The 17,767-nt window shown below is 46.9% G+C and overlaps 1 protein-coding gene across 2 annotated transcripts in view; it reads right to left on the bottom strand.

Annotated features, from left to right (window-relative positions):
• Nucleotides 1–17,767, bottom strand: part of BRD4 (bromodomain containing 4) — an 87,605-nt gene that overhangs the window by 35,919 nt on the left and 33,919 nt on the right. The window lies entirely within an intron of this gene.

Here is a 17,767-nt window from a genome sequence, read left to right as displayed (position 1 = left end):
ATCTTCTCGATCCAGGGATCAAACCCAGGTCTCCCGCACTGCAGGCAGATGCTTTAACCTCTGAACCACCAGGAAAGAGTGCCATTTGCCTATTCTGAGATGGGATACCAATCACTCAAACAAACAAAAACCCATCACTCTGAATAAGTGATTCATCATTTAACTCACAGGAAAGGTCAATACTGTCAATGCTAGAGAAAGGGTGTGTTACAGCAGTGCCAGTTAGGTGTCTAGAGGTGGTCATGCATCTATTCAATGATGTCCAGCTGCTCCCAATATGCTAGTAAGACTTTAAGGTTTATGCCCTCCAGGTAACTCCCAAGACCCAAGAAGGAAGGGACAGCTCCTACAGCAACCTCTAAGCTCTCTACAAGGAGAACACCAACCCAGTTCTAACAACGCCTACAGGAAAAGGGGTTTTGCACGTGCAAAGCTGATTCCTGGTACCTCTCCTGCACATATGGTGCTGGAGATGAAGAAGGGGCACCCAGAGTTAAAACCAGATAGGTGTCCGGCATAAAAGTGTGATGGAGACTGATGGGCCAGCAACCTGCGGAAAGCATCCTCCAAGCCATGACAGCAGTGTGCTAGGAGCTGAGGACCACCAACGGGCATTTCCAGAAGCAACTTAATCTGCTGGTGGGCCAGTGAATATTGCAATAGCACAACAAGCTCTCAGGACCACAACTACTGAAATACAATAGTTTTCAAAGGCAGACGTGACAGGATAGGTCTGCCTCAGGCTCTGAGGATACAAGGCACTTTCCTTTCTCCACCAAGGGGACTTCTGGTACAAGTATGGCCAGAACTAAGGGCCATGTGGTCCTGAAAACGTGTCATGCAATGAGCTGTGGTGGGACAGTGGGGATGGAGGTGCTCCTAATGGGAGGGAGGTACATAAAGCACACCGGGCTGGGAGCCTGGAGAGGACGGGGTGGACACTGGAGCCTTAAGGTGAGTAAACACACCCCAGTGAAAGGAGGAAGGAGGTCACATACAGATTCAGGGAGGGGAAGCCTCCAAAGGCTGGGTGGGATAAGGTGTGGAGTCATCAGAAAGAGTGCTCAGAGAACAGAGGTGGAGAGGACGAGGGCTTAAGCTGAATCACCCAACACTGAGTGTGACTCAGGAGGAAGGGAGGAATCTGGCTGAGAGCATGTCACTGCTGACCTCAGGTGAAGCAGGATGTGGAGGGCGGCCCCCTGGAAGCTGCATTTGGCCGCACGTGGAACCTTGCACACAAAAAGCATGCCTTCACTCCTGAAGTGAGTGACAAGGAAGAGAAGAAATTTCTCTAGTTCTGAGGTTTAGCTGATAAAAGAACGGGACCTCAATCTCACAGAAGCTAGGTCTTACAGCCACCCGCAGAGTAATAAGGCATGGCAAAGTTCAGGCAGGCGAGTTCACAGAACTGCGTCCCTGACGGCAGCAGGCGAGTGCAGACCACCTTTAGGTAGCTGCCATTTAATTACTTATTCCCCTCTTCATTTCTTTTTATTCTTACCCCAGCATTGATTGCTAAGAAAAGCTCCTGTTTGTACCAGTGTTAAAGGTTGTACTTAGAGGTGTCAGCAGGCAATAATACTATTTTCTGGATGAAATTTAACAACACTGTTTTGCTCTCATGGTTTCTAATGTAACTGAATATCCACGCGTGACTCCTGATTTAGTTTCCTTTCAAAATAAAGGTACTATAAACAAAACAGTAAACTGATTAAAAAAACAACACAGTAAAGGATACAAGTATCAAGATAGGACATGACAAAAATAAAGTAGGAGTTGTAAGGGCAACCTGGTCTTGCCCTGTGATCCTCTTCAGAGGGGAGCCAGGCGAGACCTACTGCAGGTTGCCGGTGGGGAAGCCAGTGAAAGTCGCTCAGTCGTATCCGACTCTTTGCGACCCAATGGACTATACAGTCCATGGAGTTCTCCAGGCCAGAATACTGGAATGTGTACATGTTCCCTTTTCCAGGGGATCTTCCCAACCCAGGGATCAAACTCAGGTCTCTGGCATTGCAGGTGGATTCTCTACCAGCTGAACCACCTGGGAAGCTCAAGAACACTGGAGTGGGTAGCCCATCCATTCTCCAGCGGATATCTTCCCAATCCAGGAATTGAATTGGGGGTCTCCTGCATTGCAGGCAGATTCTTTACCAGCTGAGCTACTAGGGAAGCCCAGGGAAGCCAGTAGGCTAGGAAAATGTGCAGGAAACTGCTGGAAGAGGGAGGGAAGATGGAGAGGCATCCCCAAGACGGCGGAGACTATGCAGCGTTCCCTTGAAGCCCTCCACAGGTAAGTGAATGGAGGTAATCACTTACTGGGCAGAAACAGAAACTGGGGTTTTGGGCCAATACGAGGGAGACAGAAGGACAAATGACACAGGCAACACACCAGCTGGCCAGGAGCCTTGAGTTTGGTGGCCATGAGCAAGATACACAGAGATATAAGATATGCTGAGTGCGGGACATAAGCGTTGACAGAGGGGCAGCACACAGAGAAGGAAATATGTCAGTGGGATCTAAGAACACATGGAGAATAAATTTATTAAAAAAAAAAAAAAAAAAGAGCACGTGGAGTTGGCTGGGGGAGGGTTTCTATGCAGCAGGACCAACATGTCCAGAGGAGCACAAGGGGACTAATGTTAACTGTGACCCATGATGAAGGGAGGAATTAAGCTATGAGGATACAGATTGATGCACAGTCTGGTTTCTCCTTAGATCTCTCCCAGAAAGAAGCTCTAGAATTACACAGCCAAGCCCGAGCCAGGTGAGTTACAGCAAGCAAGGGACAGGAGCCACCCCACCCTGAAGGAGACAGTCTGGCTCTAGGGCAGTGGAGCTCTATGGGCTACAAGAATGCAAGCCGCCAGAGGGTGGAGCCAAGCACATCCCACCAGGAGGAATCAGCCCCATGTTTTCCATTAAGTAATGACATTCTGGAAATCTTCAAGCAGTGTCCCCAAGGCAAGAGGGAGTCAAAGTAAATGACTTCTAAAGCTTCAGGGCTGGGCTGTGCCTTTTCTCTTTTCAAGTGGACTCTCAGCAAAGTCAAAGGACGGTGGACTCTGGACACAACCATTTTCCTTCACCTTCAAGGCAGGCCCACAGGGGCCTTTGGGCCAAGGAAGTTAAATTTTCTGCTCAAAAAAATGAATACTTTTTCTACAGAAAATCTGACCCTTTAACTTTGCTTCATCTCTATTTTAAACCAGTACGTCTATGACAGAAACCAAAACATCCTTTCAAGCCTGTAAGAACTGGGCAAGTAAACTCCTTAGAAAACTTTGAGAAGCCATTCATTCATACTGTGGCAAGAACACCAGGGAAACCAAGAATCTCTAATCTGTTATGGGCCAAGAAAGAGAGGCACTGGTGAGCAGCGCTGTGTGAGAGCCAGGATGCCTTTTCTAAGGTACAGATCCAACTGGGTTGCCATCTCAAGTACATTGGTCCCACAGTAGTCACCCCTAGCCTGCACTGTCCCAGCGCCTAGGATCAATACTCCGAACAACACGGTGGCCACAACGGGCCCCTTCTCTTGTCACCTTCACGACCTTCATTTGCTGTATCTGGTGCTTCCCTGATCTGTCTCATGGTTTTGATGGTCAGCCTCCCCTATACATGCAGCTGGGAGCCCTAGGGCCATCTTTACTTCACTCTTGTCCTCCTAACACACAGGTGTTTACTGAATGACTCAAGTACCGAAGTCACCCTACACTGACCACACACAATGGTCAGTTACTCTGGGGCTTCTAGTTCAATTTCAAAACTCTGGAAAAGGAAACCAGCTAGCATTCTCACAAGGAAAATGTGACTCCTATAGTCTCACTTGCTCAGCCAATGCATCCCATCTGAGTTACAAGCCACGCTTGGGGACTCTGTAGTCCACATGATGTCCTCCAAGTGATTAAGCAACACTTGGGCGAGTACTGTGAAAAAGAATGGCAGGGTTGCTGTGACCACTGACACTGAGGAAGGGCACGCCTGTGGTGGGGAATGTGGAGACAGACAAGACTTGTGATGGCCTGGGGAAGGTGCCACTGACGCAGTAACACAGGCATGGGCCTGGAGGCAGGAGAGACACCAGTGCACGTGCAGAGCCGAGAGGAGGACACACAGGAGCATGTGGCCACGCTGGCCTCGTGTCCTCCCTAAGTCCCTGACTGCGGGGCAGGGAAGACAGTGAAAGGGGCAAGGGGGGTGGAAGAGGCACTGAGGTCTGATTCTAGGGACACCAGGAGGTAAAGACTATAAAGAATCTCATTCCTGCCTGGAATATAGTTTCATCCTCAACTATACCTGCACACCACAGCATGCTGTTTACAGATGCAGAAGATGGGATGCGCAGGGACACGGTAAATCACGAGTGTGAACACAGGGTGGCTCTCTGTCTGCCCCTGAGTCCTACAGGAAATGAACAGCTCTCAGCACCAGAGCTCTCTTTAGAGAGAGGAGGCTGAAAAGTCAAACTTATCAATCTGCAGATATGGAGGAATTTATTAATTCTCATGACAAAGTATAAATGGCCTTCAACTAATTCAACCAAAGTTTTACAGCTGAAAGATTCAAAAATGCTGTCCCCTGTTTCCACACTCACCTGTGGCTGAGAGGCAGGAGCCACCAGGTATTGAGATGAGACAGGGGAAGGTCAAGGGACAGGAAGAGGATTTCACTTATTGTTTTCAACCCAAAGAAGGCTCAAAGACCCCACAGGGTGTCCAATTCTGGATCTACTCCCAACAGTTATCTTACAGCATGTTCCCAGTTTAGAGGAAGAAGAAAAAGATGAAGAAAACCTGGATGGTCAGTGTCCTGGTTCAAAGACTGACTGTTGAGGCACCACAGAGTGTCACAGTGGGAACTATCAGTGCAAGGTAATTGATAATGTTACACCCTACTATATTCAACAATGTCCCATCTTCCAAAGCCTGCATTCAGCAGTTACTGTCATAAAAAGCAAATACAGCTGGTCCTTCTTATCTGCAGATTCCACCAACAGCAGATCAACAATATGGGGGGGGGGGGATATTCTAGAAAGTTCTAAAAAGCAAAATTTGAACTGGTATGCACTGGCAACACAGAATTTACACTGTCTAAATTACTTTCATAATGTTTACTTGCATTAGCTATAAATAACCTAGAGATGATTTAAAGTATAGGACAGGACGCGCAGTTGGTTATATGCAAACACTATGCCATCAAATTTTGTTTCTTTATTGGAGTCTAGCTAATTTACAATGTTGTGTTAGTTTCTGTTGTACAACAAAGTGAATCAGTTCCATTTATACGTATACCAACTCTTTCTTAATACTGATTTCTTGGCTGTGTTGGGTCTTAGTTGCAGGACACAGATCTTCCATCTTCACTGCAGCATGTGGGATCTTTAGTTGCAACATGCAAACTCCCAGCTGAGGCATGTGGGATCTAGTCCCCTGATTAGGGAACGAACCTGAGCTCCCTGCATTGGCAGTGCAGAGTCCAAGCCACTGGACCACCAGGAAGTCCCTGACGCTGCTTTAGACTCTTTGCCTGTAAAGGTCATTACAGAGTACTGAGTAGAGCTCTGTGTGTTGCACAGTGGGTCCTTAAAAGTTCTCTATCTTATATAGACCAGTGCGTATGTCATTCCAAATCTTCCAATCTAACCCTCCCCCCTCCCCCCACTGCTAACAGTGTTTTCTACATCTATGATTTGATTTGTTTTATAACTAAGTTCACTTGTATCAATTTTTTTGGATTGCACATACAAGAGAAATGATATGTGCAATGATCATATGATATTCGTTTTTTTTCTGACTTACTTCACTCAGCATGATAATCTCTAATCTATCCATGTTGCTGCAATGTAAGAGACTCGAGCACCTCTGGATGTGGGTGCCTGGCAGTGGGTGTGATTGTGTGGCCGTGTGTCCTAAAACGGAATCCTCAACGGATACCAAGGGACGGCTGTACCATGTAAAATTCAACACAGGATACAAAACGTGGGTGACAGATGTCTTAAGGTTGTAGTTCTAAGGTTTAAGGAGTTGTGCTGTAGCCAACAGGCACACACATTCCATAAGCAACTGGCTGTAGTAATGCAAGAATATAATATTTTTTCCTTTCAATTCATGTGTTTTCTTCAAACAGGTGTAAACTGTTGTTGGGATATTAGTACTTACTTTGTTGTTTGTACCTAACTATCCATTAAACAAGCTTGTTAGGTATTCCCTGTGGCCTAATATCATTATTAAAAAAAGTGATATGCTACTTTTGCCGTGAACTAAAGTATGGGAACCTCTGGGTTGACTAATAGAAGTTAAAATGTCACTTCTATTTATTTTTGTCTGCACTGGGTCTTCATTGCTGCTCGCAGGCTTTCTCTAGTGGCGAGAGGGGGCTAACTCTCGAGTTCTGGTGTGCAGGCTTTGCGCTGCAGTGGCTTCTCTCACTGCAGAGCGCAGGCTCTAGGGCACACAGGCTTAGCTGCCTGGCAGCATGTGGAATCTTCTGGACCAGTGACTGAACCCTTGTCCCCTACACAGTGGCAGCTGTATTCTTAACCAGTAAACCACCAGGGAAGTCCAAAATGCCAGTTCTTTTCCTATGTTTACAGTCCCCTGATTAATTACTCCTGCTGTGAAGAATATTGCTTGCTATCATTCCAACTCATCTAAGGACACTGTTTAGCAGACAATACAACTGTAATGTTTTTCAAATTTCAACAGAAATATTTTCTTTCCTGGAGATTAGTAGGAGGCGAGACAGACACGGGAGAGGCTTGGGTCTAGGCTTCTGTAAGTAACTGAGAGAGGACAAGAGAAAGACTTGATTCCTGGAGATTTAGTCCCAGCTCTGTCTCTGGAGAGAGGCTGACAGTTACACTTTGTATTTGCAGTTCCACCTTAACTCCTGACCTCCCAGAGGGCCCACAAACCCAGTGACCCCACCTTGACTCCTTCCCGTCCATTCACTCGCCTCTGAATTAAAGTGACAAAGCACATAGGCAGTAAGATGCCAGAGAAGGTAGGAGCAGTGCAGGTTAACTGGGAAGCCTTACAAACTCTCCTGTGAGATACAGTGACAATACTCAACATCTGTGCTGGGACCTAGAAAAGCCTGTCAGCAGATAACTGCTGCTTCCTGGGCTGATGCCCTGTACTGAACACTCACTTAATCCTCAAGGCAAGCATACAAGGGAGGTGGTGGCATTACCACTTTCATCGTCCTGGCAACAAAGCAGCATAATGGGTGGTGGTCTGGTCAGCAGGAGGTCAGCCAGGGCTGTGTGTCTCTTGAGTGCTCTGTTTCACAGCTGCTTCTGTTCATGAAGCCCAGGGGCAAAGGCCCAGTCAACTGCTGGGCCCAGAGCGTGTGGTTTGGCTGAGGGCACCCCACTTCCATATCCTGGTATGTTATTTCTTAAAAAATTTATTTGAGCTGTGCTGGCCCTTCGTTGCTGCATGGGCTTTCTCTAGCTGAGGCAAGCAGGGGCTCCTCTCCGGCTGTGCTGTGCGGGCCTCTCACTGCAGCGGCTTCTCGTTGCAGCTCCCAGGCTCTAGAGCACTGGCTCTATAGTGGTGCCACAGGGGCTTGGATGCTCTGCAGCATGTGGCATCCTTCCAGATCAGCGATTGAACCTGTGTCTCTTGCACTGGAAGGTGAATTCTTTAGCACTGAGCCACCAAGGAAGCCCTTGGCATGTATTTTAATCAACAGACTTGCTCTCTCTGCAGAAGCAGCTGAATGTCACATGACCCTCAAGTAAATGAGGTTAGCTTCTGAAGAATTAAACCCCTGCAAATGTACCAAAGTCAAGGTAACTCTCACAGCACCTGGCCATCTGTGACTTGGACAACATCATAGGTGAAATCAGCAGCACACTCCCCTGCTGATGCCATGGGGAGCAGGGTCAAGGGGAGCGGAGACCAAATTATTTATGCTTCCCAAGCAGTAAAGGGCTGGAGGGGCTGTGGCTTTAACTGGTTTCATGCCAAGAAAAAAAGCTGGCCAATGCCAGATGACCCCAGCATCTCTTCAAAGTATAAGCTGACAGGAGCATGCACCCTTCAGACAAAGGAGATCCCCTCCTCACTACTACAAGGTTCTTCTATAAGAAGGAGACACAGAAGGCGATAGGGGACCTTGATTCTGGTTAAAAAAAAACAAAACAAAAAAACCTGGCAATTTTTCAATACTAGTTAATGTGCAGCAAATCGTAGCCTGTCCTAGGAACATCTTTGTTGAAATGTTAGTTACAATGGTTACGGAACACCAATATCAGAAAGCATGTTCCTCCTGGTCCCAGAGGAGAAGCTGCTTCCCGTTCACAGTGAAGGCCCATTTCACTGTGCAATCTGTGTCGGTGGGGAAGCACAAACAGGATTACTCTTCCATCTGACCGGCTCAGACGGCTGGTGAGAACAGCAATCATGTCATCAGCCAGACTGAGGTGTCTGGAGGCTGGCCAGTGCTTGTGCACTGAGGAAGCTCTCAGAAGCCTTAATCCTCCTCCCTGCAGCTTGAACATGCCCTGACCCCTGGACTTGCCAAACAGGGCCCCATCACCTCAGAATCAAGCTGGCAGCTGCCTTGAGCCCAGCAGCTCCAGGTGGAAATGAGTCAGCCATGCTGCTAAGCATGCACAGACTCACTCATGCTCTCTGTCTCCCAATGGAGGGAACCAGGCCCATGAGGACCCTGCAGCCGGAAGACCAGGACCCAGAAGGCTGGGCAGGCCACAACCCCGCCAATCAGAAATCCACTCGCTCTGCTTTAGAAACCAATCAGCAGGAACATTACATTAGGGGCAGTGAAAAATGTGTACCATCTTTAGCTTCCCTATGAAAGCTGCCAGCAGCTGGAGGTCCAATAAAAGGCTCCATTGTTACATACGGCTTACATCATGGTGTTGATGGTTAAATCTGGACAGATGATTTGTGAATTTAAAGTGTTCCTGAGATGGGCAGGCAGTTAAAAAGAAAACAAAACTTTGATGTGGACAAGACTAAAACTACTAAAACATACATCAGCAGGGGGAGGCTAATTTTTCCCAGAGAGTAAATACAGTCAGCTATGCAGGATAAACAGTCTTTGTAACACTTCATTCTGCTGTTGCTGTATCATGAAAGCAGCCTGCTGACAATCCTGGGACGAGGAACGGTGGCTGTGTGTCAGTAAAATTCAGACTAGTCGGCAGGCCTTAGTTTGCAACCCGTTTCATAGATTTCTAGACTTTGTGTCAAAATGAAGGAACTCTTAAGTAACATGAGTGCTATGTTAGAAAAGCAGAATACACAATTACAGATGAAATTAGGTAAAGACAGACAACTGGGTGCGTACATGAAACCATAAAATGGAAGTGAGACATGGTGGCAGCTCTGTGGGTGACTATACCTACTGCTGCTGCTAAGTCGCTTCAGTCGTGTCCGACTCTGTGTGACCCCACAGACGACGGCAGCCCACCAGGCTCCTCTGTCCCTGGGATTCTCCAGGCAAGAACACTGGAGTGGGTTGCCATTTCCTTCTCCAATGCATGAAAGTGAAAAGTGAAAGTGAAGTCACTCAGTCGTGTCCGACTCTTAGCGACCCCATGGACTGCAGCCCACCAGGCTCCTCCATCCATGGGATTTTCCAGGCTAGAGTACTGGAGTGGGGTGCCATTGCCTTCTCCATGACTATACCTACTTACATTTAAAAACCAACCAACCAACAATATGCCCCCCCTCACAAATCCCCACTGACCTCTGCTGAGGTGGTTTTTTGATCTGTCTACCTCTTTACCTGGTGAGCTGGCCTCCAGACACTGCTTCTCAAAGCAGCCTTGACCTGCCCAAGTCTGTAAATCAGAGGCTGGAAGACTGACAGAAACACAATCTGCCATTAATTCAAACTCTCCATTCCCACAGACCTAGGTCTAAGGTTGTGCCCTTCATAGGTTAAGGTAAGAGTGATACTTTCTTCTGGTTGCCTCTTTTAAAGTTATTACTACTACTATTCTATCTGCCTTTACTTTTAAACCTTTTATTTTTAGTGATTTTATTTTCCAAAAGAGCTGTTCTGATGTATGTAACACTAAGATTAACCCACTCTACAACACGTAATGCCAACAGAACAGACTGTTGTTTCATGCAGAAAATTCCTGCTCGCTTTGAGAGGTGGACTCCAATATGGCCAGAGACATGCAGATCGCAAAGCCAAGGCAGGCAGAGAGGCCAGGCACTTCCTCTGCCTAGATGAGAGTTTCCCAGTAGGAAGGAAGCATAGGGAACAATGCAGAACTGAATAATCTGCAAGGCAGCAAGAATGAGAGATGGTGTTCATTTCACAACACAGAGAAAGTACTGAAATGAGGAAAATGTCTGAGAAGTGAGAAACTAGGATTAGCCAAACGAGGCTGACGTAGTGTTACGGGTGACCTGCATGTAGACCATAAAGCTTCTGAGGGTGATGCTACACTGGTTCTCTGTAACTGTCACACTGATTCTCTATAACCCTCCCATTTCCAACAAAAAGATAAAACGTAAGTTCATGATCCTCATGAACAAAATTTAAAACTAAAACTAGTACAAGAAAGACAACTGTGGTATTTCTAGAACACCAAACACCAGGAAAACACGTTAGTGTTAACCTTCAAGCTAGTGGTCAAAGTCGAGCTGTTTGGGAATTTGGGAGGCCAAGAGGAAGGTATGAAGTGCAGATGATGAACCACCTGCAACAGGCAACAGGAAGCACCACACGGGGGAGAGGCAGTCTACTGTCTGTGGCTGAAATGTTCCAGAACATGCCAGCTCACAGGCACACAGGTCTGCTTTGTTTAAGTGGCAACAGCAACATCCCAACCAACTTTCCCATAAAGTCGTTCCCTGAAATGAGAAGCAGCCTCCACAAGAAGGCCAAGCTAACAAGGTGGGAGATATCCCACAAAAGCCTATCATGGCTCTAAGCTTCTCTCCAAAGCAGCAGAATGGAAGCTGAGAGGGAGACTCAAAACCACACTTAACTCGGACTTCCCTAGTGGTCCAGTTATGACGATGCTCCCAACACAGAGGACCCAGGTCTGATCCCTAGTCAGGGAGCTAGATCCCACATGCCACAACTAAAGAGTTCACATGCTACAGCTAGAGACCCTGAGTGCTGCTAAATAAATATTTTTTAAAACTACACTTACTGGGGACAAATGGGGCTCAGGAAGAGGGCTAACACAAGAGCTTCCCAAGACACCATGACCCCAACATCTTCAGCCATGACCACCAAGGAGGCAGGAACAGATGTATCAATCAAGGACAAGGGCACACACTGACTTGGGCTTTAGCGAAGCAGGAGAGCCTGTTTACCTTGATGAAGAGCCAACGCTTATGGGTGACCTCTTCTTTAATGATACTACCCTTTGACCTTCACTGTGAAGCTGAACTTTAAAAGAAAAATCTCAGAAAAAGGAATTATCTGTCATTAGCAGGCACTCTCAAGAAGAGGATCCAGCTAGGATGACCTGTTCCCCTCACCTTTCACCAGGTACAGAACTCAAATAATAGCGAGAGCTGACAGTGTCTGAACTAGACATCCACTGCCAAGGCTACAGGAAAAGGCTGGTGCTCTGAGAGTCAAGCTGCCCCAGGCAAATAGGCCGAGGGGCCCTGGCCTCCAAAATGCACTGATTTTCAGACAGGTGCTTCTCTCAGGCAAGGGCAAGCCACCTCCATGCACTGCAAGGAGGTCTCTACCCTCAGGAAACATTCAGTGTTGACTTTTGCCCTCACAATCTCACCACGTCAGCTTGAGAAGGACGTGTGGATTTAAACGACCAACCTCCTCTAGATCTCAGTAACTTTCGGAGTACAAAGCCAATCAAGGACAAAACTCAACACTGCTTCAGATGAGAACAGCAAGGGAAGCAAAAAAAATAAAAGGTGACAGGGATGTTTCTTTGTAAAAACTGATGTTTTTGTTTGTCATTAATTCCACCTAACTTCCACCAAAAGCTGATTCACAGAAGTCAAGTACCCCAACTCTGACAGACAGGAAGGTGCATACAGGTGCTGGAGAGAAAAAGGTCAAACCTCACCAGGCACATATGATCTCTTCAGCCACTGTGCTTTGGGCAGGGGGGTCTTGTCACAGGCAGTGCTCTGCCCTGGGGAACCTCAGCTGCAGCAGAATCTCACAGGCTCAGATCTTGTTGCACAACCCAAGTTTACTCCCTGCTAGACACAATCAGGTCAGCTTGTCCCCAGTGTCCACTTGGGAAAGTAAGGGTTGCTCACTGGTGAGGAGCTCTCAGCCCATCAGAAGCCAAAACCCCTGCCCCAGTGCATTGACTACCACACTCCCAACGAACCCACGGTATTTCCTGGAACTCTCTGCCACTTTTCTATTAATATCAGGAAAAATATTTAAGGATGTGGAACTAACATACACCCCACATGAAGCTTCAAACCAAGGTCCAGTGCACAGAATGACTGAATAAAAAAAATGTGTGCACACACGTCTCTGGCTGGGAATGCCAACTGCCTTCACTGGATTTAGTAACTGGTTTTCCCAGTGCATGGGGAAAGCTGGAGACCCACATGCTGGGCAGATTGAGGCCCGTGGCCCTTCCCCATCTCTCCACATAACTCTCTGGAATTCTGAGTTCTTCTAGACTCCATGCCAGGTACATCTCACCCAGAAGAGAGCAAAGCTGAACAGGGCCAGTGACCCCACTATCTTCTCCGGGGTCTCAGTGCGCTCCCATCAACGATCCCCAAACTTTGTGCAGCTTCAGACCTGGGGCCAAGAGCTAGACAGAAGAGGAGCAAAGAAGTGTTCTCCACCCGTTTAACCAGGAACACAGATGGGCTGCCATGTAATTCCCATCCCCCACACGCCTTACACAGATGAGATGTGGCTGGGCCCCTTTCCTCCACCAGTCTAACACTCAGTGGAGAAGCAAAGGCTTCAAGAGGTGTGCCCAGGGCTTAGGTGCTCCCAGGCCTTATTAAGACAGGACAGAAGTGAGAAAGAGAATCCAGCTGAGAATTCACCAAAAAAAAAACAGCAGGGCCCAAAAGTTTTCAGGAGTCTTCAGAAGTCAGAGAAGGACCTGGTAGAAGATGGTAGTGCAGGCTGCCGCACAGAGGAAAAGATTCTTCACTCCTACATCCTATCTACATGTGTCTGACAGAAATACCTGTGACCATTCAAGCACCTTCATTTTCTTGTAGCCAGATTATAATGCTAAAAGGTGAAGTTAACAGTATATTTCGTGGAACCCAATATACTCAAAATTCCATTTCAATGTGTAACCATAAGAGAAACTGAGACATTTTACATTTTTCATACTAAATGTCTTAAATTGGTGTGTACTCCACACCTTCAGCACATCTCAATTCAGGAGCTAAATTTTCATTCAAAATATTTGATCTGTGTGTACATTTTATAAAGTTTGATGTTTAAAGCAGATTCACGGACTTCCCTGGAGGTCCAGTGGTTAGGGCTCCAACCTTTTCATTGCACAGGGCATGGGTTCGATCCCTGGTCGGGGAACTAAGATCTTGCATACCATGCTGCATGGCCAAAGAAAGAAAAAAATAGATGCACGTGCCCAAGATGTTCCAAACATACTTAAAAAGTTCTCCAAAACTAAATGGTGGCACCAGTTTTAAATTTTTAATTAGAATTCATTAAAAATTTAAAATTCAGTTCCTCAGTCGCAGTACCACATTTTGATGAGGCCTAAAAGCCTGATGAGGTTAGTACTGACCTTGACTGTAAAGATGTAGAAGATTCCTCCTGTAGAAGCTAGGCAGGCTGGGGCAGTCATGTTAGAAACTCAGCTCTGGGGCCAAAGAGCCCAGATCACTATACACATTTGACCCTAGCGATTTCAAACCCATTCACCTGCACATTACATCAACTTGCTTTTTATAAATTTAAATATATTTATTTAAAATAAAATGCTAACATATCACATGTGATGTGTCAACCTATTTGAATGGGAGACAGACATTTTTTGAGACAACATGGGAATTCTTAATATGGAATGCCAATTATTGTTGATTTTCCATAATATTTACTGTGGTTTAATAGGACAATGCCCTTATTTTAAAAAAAATAATAAAAACTTCAGTAGCCTTTTATATTATTTATCCTTTTATTGTGGCAAAATACACATAACATGAAATTTACCATTACAACCATTTGCAAGGTGGCTCAGTGGGTAAGGAATCCACCTGCAACGCGGGAGACACAGGAGACACTGGTTCAATCCCTGGGCTGGGAAGCTCCCCTGGAGGAGGGCATGGCAGCCCACCCCAGGATTCCTGCCTGGAGAATCCCAGGGACAGAGGAGCCTGGCGGGCTGCAGCCCGTGGGGGTCACAAACAGCCGGCCAAGACTGGAGCGTCTGAGCACGCACGCAAGCACACAGGTGAGTGGCCCTAAGCACAACCACACAGTTGGCCAACTATAGCCACTGTCCAACTCAAGAACGCTTTTCATCTTGCAAAATCGAAACTCCACGCCCATTAAACACTAACTCTCCATTTCCTCCACCCTCCAGCTCCTAGTAATCACCATTCTACTTTCCGTCTCTATGAAACCAACTACTCTCACTACCTAATGTAAGTGGAATCACAAAGCATTTGTCCTTCTGTAACTGGCTTCTTTTTCTTAACATAATGTCCTCAATGTTCATACATGTAGCATGTATCAGAATTTCCTTCCTTTTATGGCTGAATAATATTCCATCATGTGGATAGACTGTATTTTTCATTCATCCCTCCATGGAAACTTGGGTTGCTTCCATCTTTTGGCCATTATTTTGGCCATTATGACCAATACGTCTATGAACACGGATACACAAATATCTGCTGGGAGTCCCTGCTTTCACGAAAACACCTTTATTCTGAAAGAGATGCTTGCTGAAGTACATGAGGTAAAATATCACATCTGCAACCTACTTTCAACGACTGGGGTGGGAGGAAACCTGTGCACTGAAAAATAAAACAAACGTGGCAAAATATTAACTGGTGAATCTACTTTTTGAAGCTATGAAAATTTTCAAAAATAAAAGAAAAAGTCATTAACTTAAAAACAAGCACCAGCTGCTATGAAGAGAAAGTCCGTGTAAAAAGAAGGACAATGAAAGCAATGTTGGCATGACTACTGGCCCAAGATTCTCACTGGCATTGGAAGTGCACCAAGGGAGATTAACAACAGCTGACACTTTTTCCTCAAAGTGAACAGAAGCACTGTGGGAGACTGAAAATGTAACTGCGCCCCTCTCTCATGAGGACTGCTAGCCCTGGCACTCGCCAAAGTCATTCCACTTAGGGGTTAGGCATCCCACAATTTGGGAACACTACCGAGGGGTTGGAGAGCAAATTTATCATGGAGGCTACTGCAGGAACAAAGCACCAAGGCGGGGCAGGGCAGGGCAGATGCATGCGGAGGATGGGGTCAGACCCAAAGATAATTTAAGGGGACAAATGCCAGCCATTGAGGCCCAAAGGAAGACCAGAATTAACTGATGAGCCATCATACGACAAACTTGCATCTGGCTATAGGAGCAGAGCACAGCACAGCAGAGTAGCCAGGCTGAGTGAGGCCATTCAGGACACTGTGCCCAGAGATGCTGCTGCTGCTAAGTCGCTTCAGTCGTGTCCGACTCTGTGCGACCCCACAGACGGCAGCCCACCAGGCTCCCCCATCCCTGGGATTCTCCAGGCAAGAACGCTGCAGTGGGGTGCCATTGCCTTCTCCGGCCCAGAGATGAGAGTGCCCCAAATTGAAATCCCTGCCAGGGAGGTAGACAGAGGCACTGGAATCAGCAGCCTCCTGAATGGCGACACCACAGAAACAGGTTAGAGGCAGTAGGTTTGGGTCACGGTCTCAGGCATCACAGCTGCTCCTGGGTTTTCAATGAGGCGGTTGGCAACCTGGGGTGAGGGTAGGGGGACTCAAACCATACAATTTTGTCCTCCCAAAGTTGAATAATGGGTGTGAAAGGGGAGGGAGTAGAAAATACGTCAGAAAACATTAAATGTGAGATACACAAAGGCTTTTAAAGCATCAAGACACCAAAGGAGAGTTTTAGATCAAGGCAAAAAACCCAGAAGAAAATAAATTTCAAAGAAGATTCCAGAGCCTGGGCTATGATCCTGCAGGGCCCCCACGGTCCTCATAACTAGAGGGAGGGGACTAGAACACAAGTTTTAGTTATAAACTCAGCTCCTTCCCAGAGGCTGTTTTGTGAGACACAGGCAGAATTCAGCCAGAACTACTGACCCTGCCCTGAGCCCTCCACAAACTCGGGTGGCTCCTCCCATTAATATAAAGGAGCGCGGAGCCATTCTGTATTTCCCTTGTTCTGGCCTCAGCAGCTGGTGCTACGCAGGATCGTGTGCTGCAGCAGGCGGATGTGAGGAAGTCAGCCCGTGAGGGTGGCTTCAGAATAGGGTGGAGGGCACCGACCCAGGCAGATGGAGGAAGGCAGAGCTCCGAGTCCACCCTCAACGAATGGCATGAATGAGCTCTTTCACTGGGAAAGGAGAGCGTGCAGCAGTGCCATCTGCTATGAGGAGAGAAAGGTCAGAGAACAGGCACTGCGTCCTCAGCCCTCCAGAGTCGGGTGAAAATCACCACCTGGCTCTCCACCCTGCCAAGGCTGCTGGAGCAGGCAAGGCCTGAACATGAGAAGCTGCAACATGTGAGCTACAGTCTCTGCAACAAGTGGGGGAAACCAAAGTGCAGAACCATCTCAGGATAGCTTCATAACTTCCACCTCTGGCTGCCCTGTTCAACTCCACGTCCCCAACTCACCCTCCACCCCACCCCCATTTCTCAGCTTAGACATTAGCACCCAGAGCCAGCGAGGGTAGAGATGCTTCACCAAGATGCCTCCAGCAGAGAGCTAGGCTTCTTACCAACATAAAATCAGAAAATAGGCGAGCATTTCCCCAATCCCAAACTGCTAACAGGATAGCTCAAGCTGATGAAATCAAGAGAATGGAAGCTGGGAAAGGTGTGGTTTGTGGAGGCCACTGCTCTCTCCATATGCCACCACCACCTCAGCAAGGGGTTCAGGTCAAGGAAGGCTTCCTGAGGAAGGTATTCACATTTTTATTTTGTCTCTTGAAGAGGCAAGATAAGTTAAAATCACCTATCTCCAGGCTCAGGCTGGGGTAGAGAGTTACATGCTTGAACACAAGAATCCCCAATGACAGAAGCCTCTAAACAAAGTTTTGAAACCCAGAGAATGGACATTTTACCGAAGACCCATTTTGGATTAAAAATAAGCTTCCATCAACACCCCCACCACCCACCCAAATGACATTTAAAACCAGACTAACTTGACTGCCATGCAGATGGATTATTGGAAGTGGACTCAAATGAAGTCAATGTTGAAAATTTGGTGCTGGACCATTTAAATTCTCTTCAAACTGCAACAAACTTATAATGGTATTTTCGATGTGCCTTCACTAATCCTGTTACCATGTTAAAGCACAAAAATAGAATCTGTTCCCTTGGAGTTCACTGGTTGCCATAGGAATGGCATCAAAATGTATTATACTTTCAGGTGTAGAAATGCACCATAGGTGCTTAAGAAGAAAAACCCTTATCAAACCCAGTTCAAACTCAAATCCCTTTAAAAATAAATGGGTACAAGTATACCAAGAACATGACTCAAACCGATGTGCTCCAGGTCTGGGGAAGAAAGGGAAATTTCACTCAACACAAACATAGAACACCAGGCCTGTGAAAGACCCTCCCATGAAATACAGCCAATCTGGCCCGACTATCCTCCTGA

The sequence above is a fragment of the Bos indicus genome, chromosome 7 (genome assembly GCF_029378745.1).
Source record: "Bos indicus isolate NIAB-ARS_2022 breed Sahiwal x Tharparkar chromosome 7, NIAB-ARS_B.indTharparkar_mat_pri_1.0, whole genome shotgun sequence".
Lineage (NCBI taxonomy): Eukaryota > Metazoa > Chordata > Mammalia > Artiodactyla > Bovidae > Bos > Bos indicus.
Note: the sequence above shows the minus strand (reverse complement) of the source record. Positions and strands in the feature narration are given on the sequence as shown.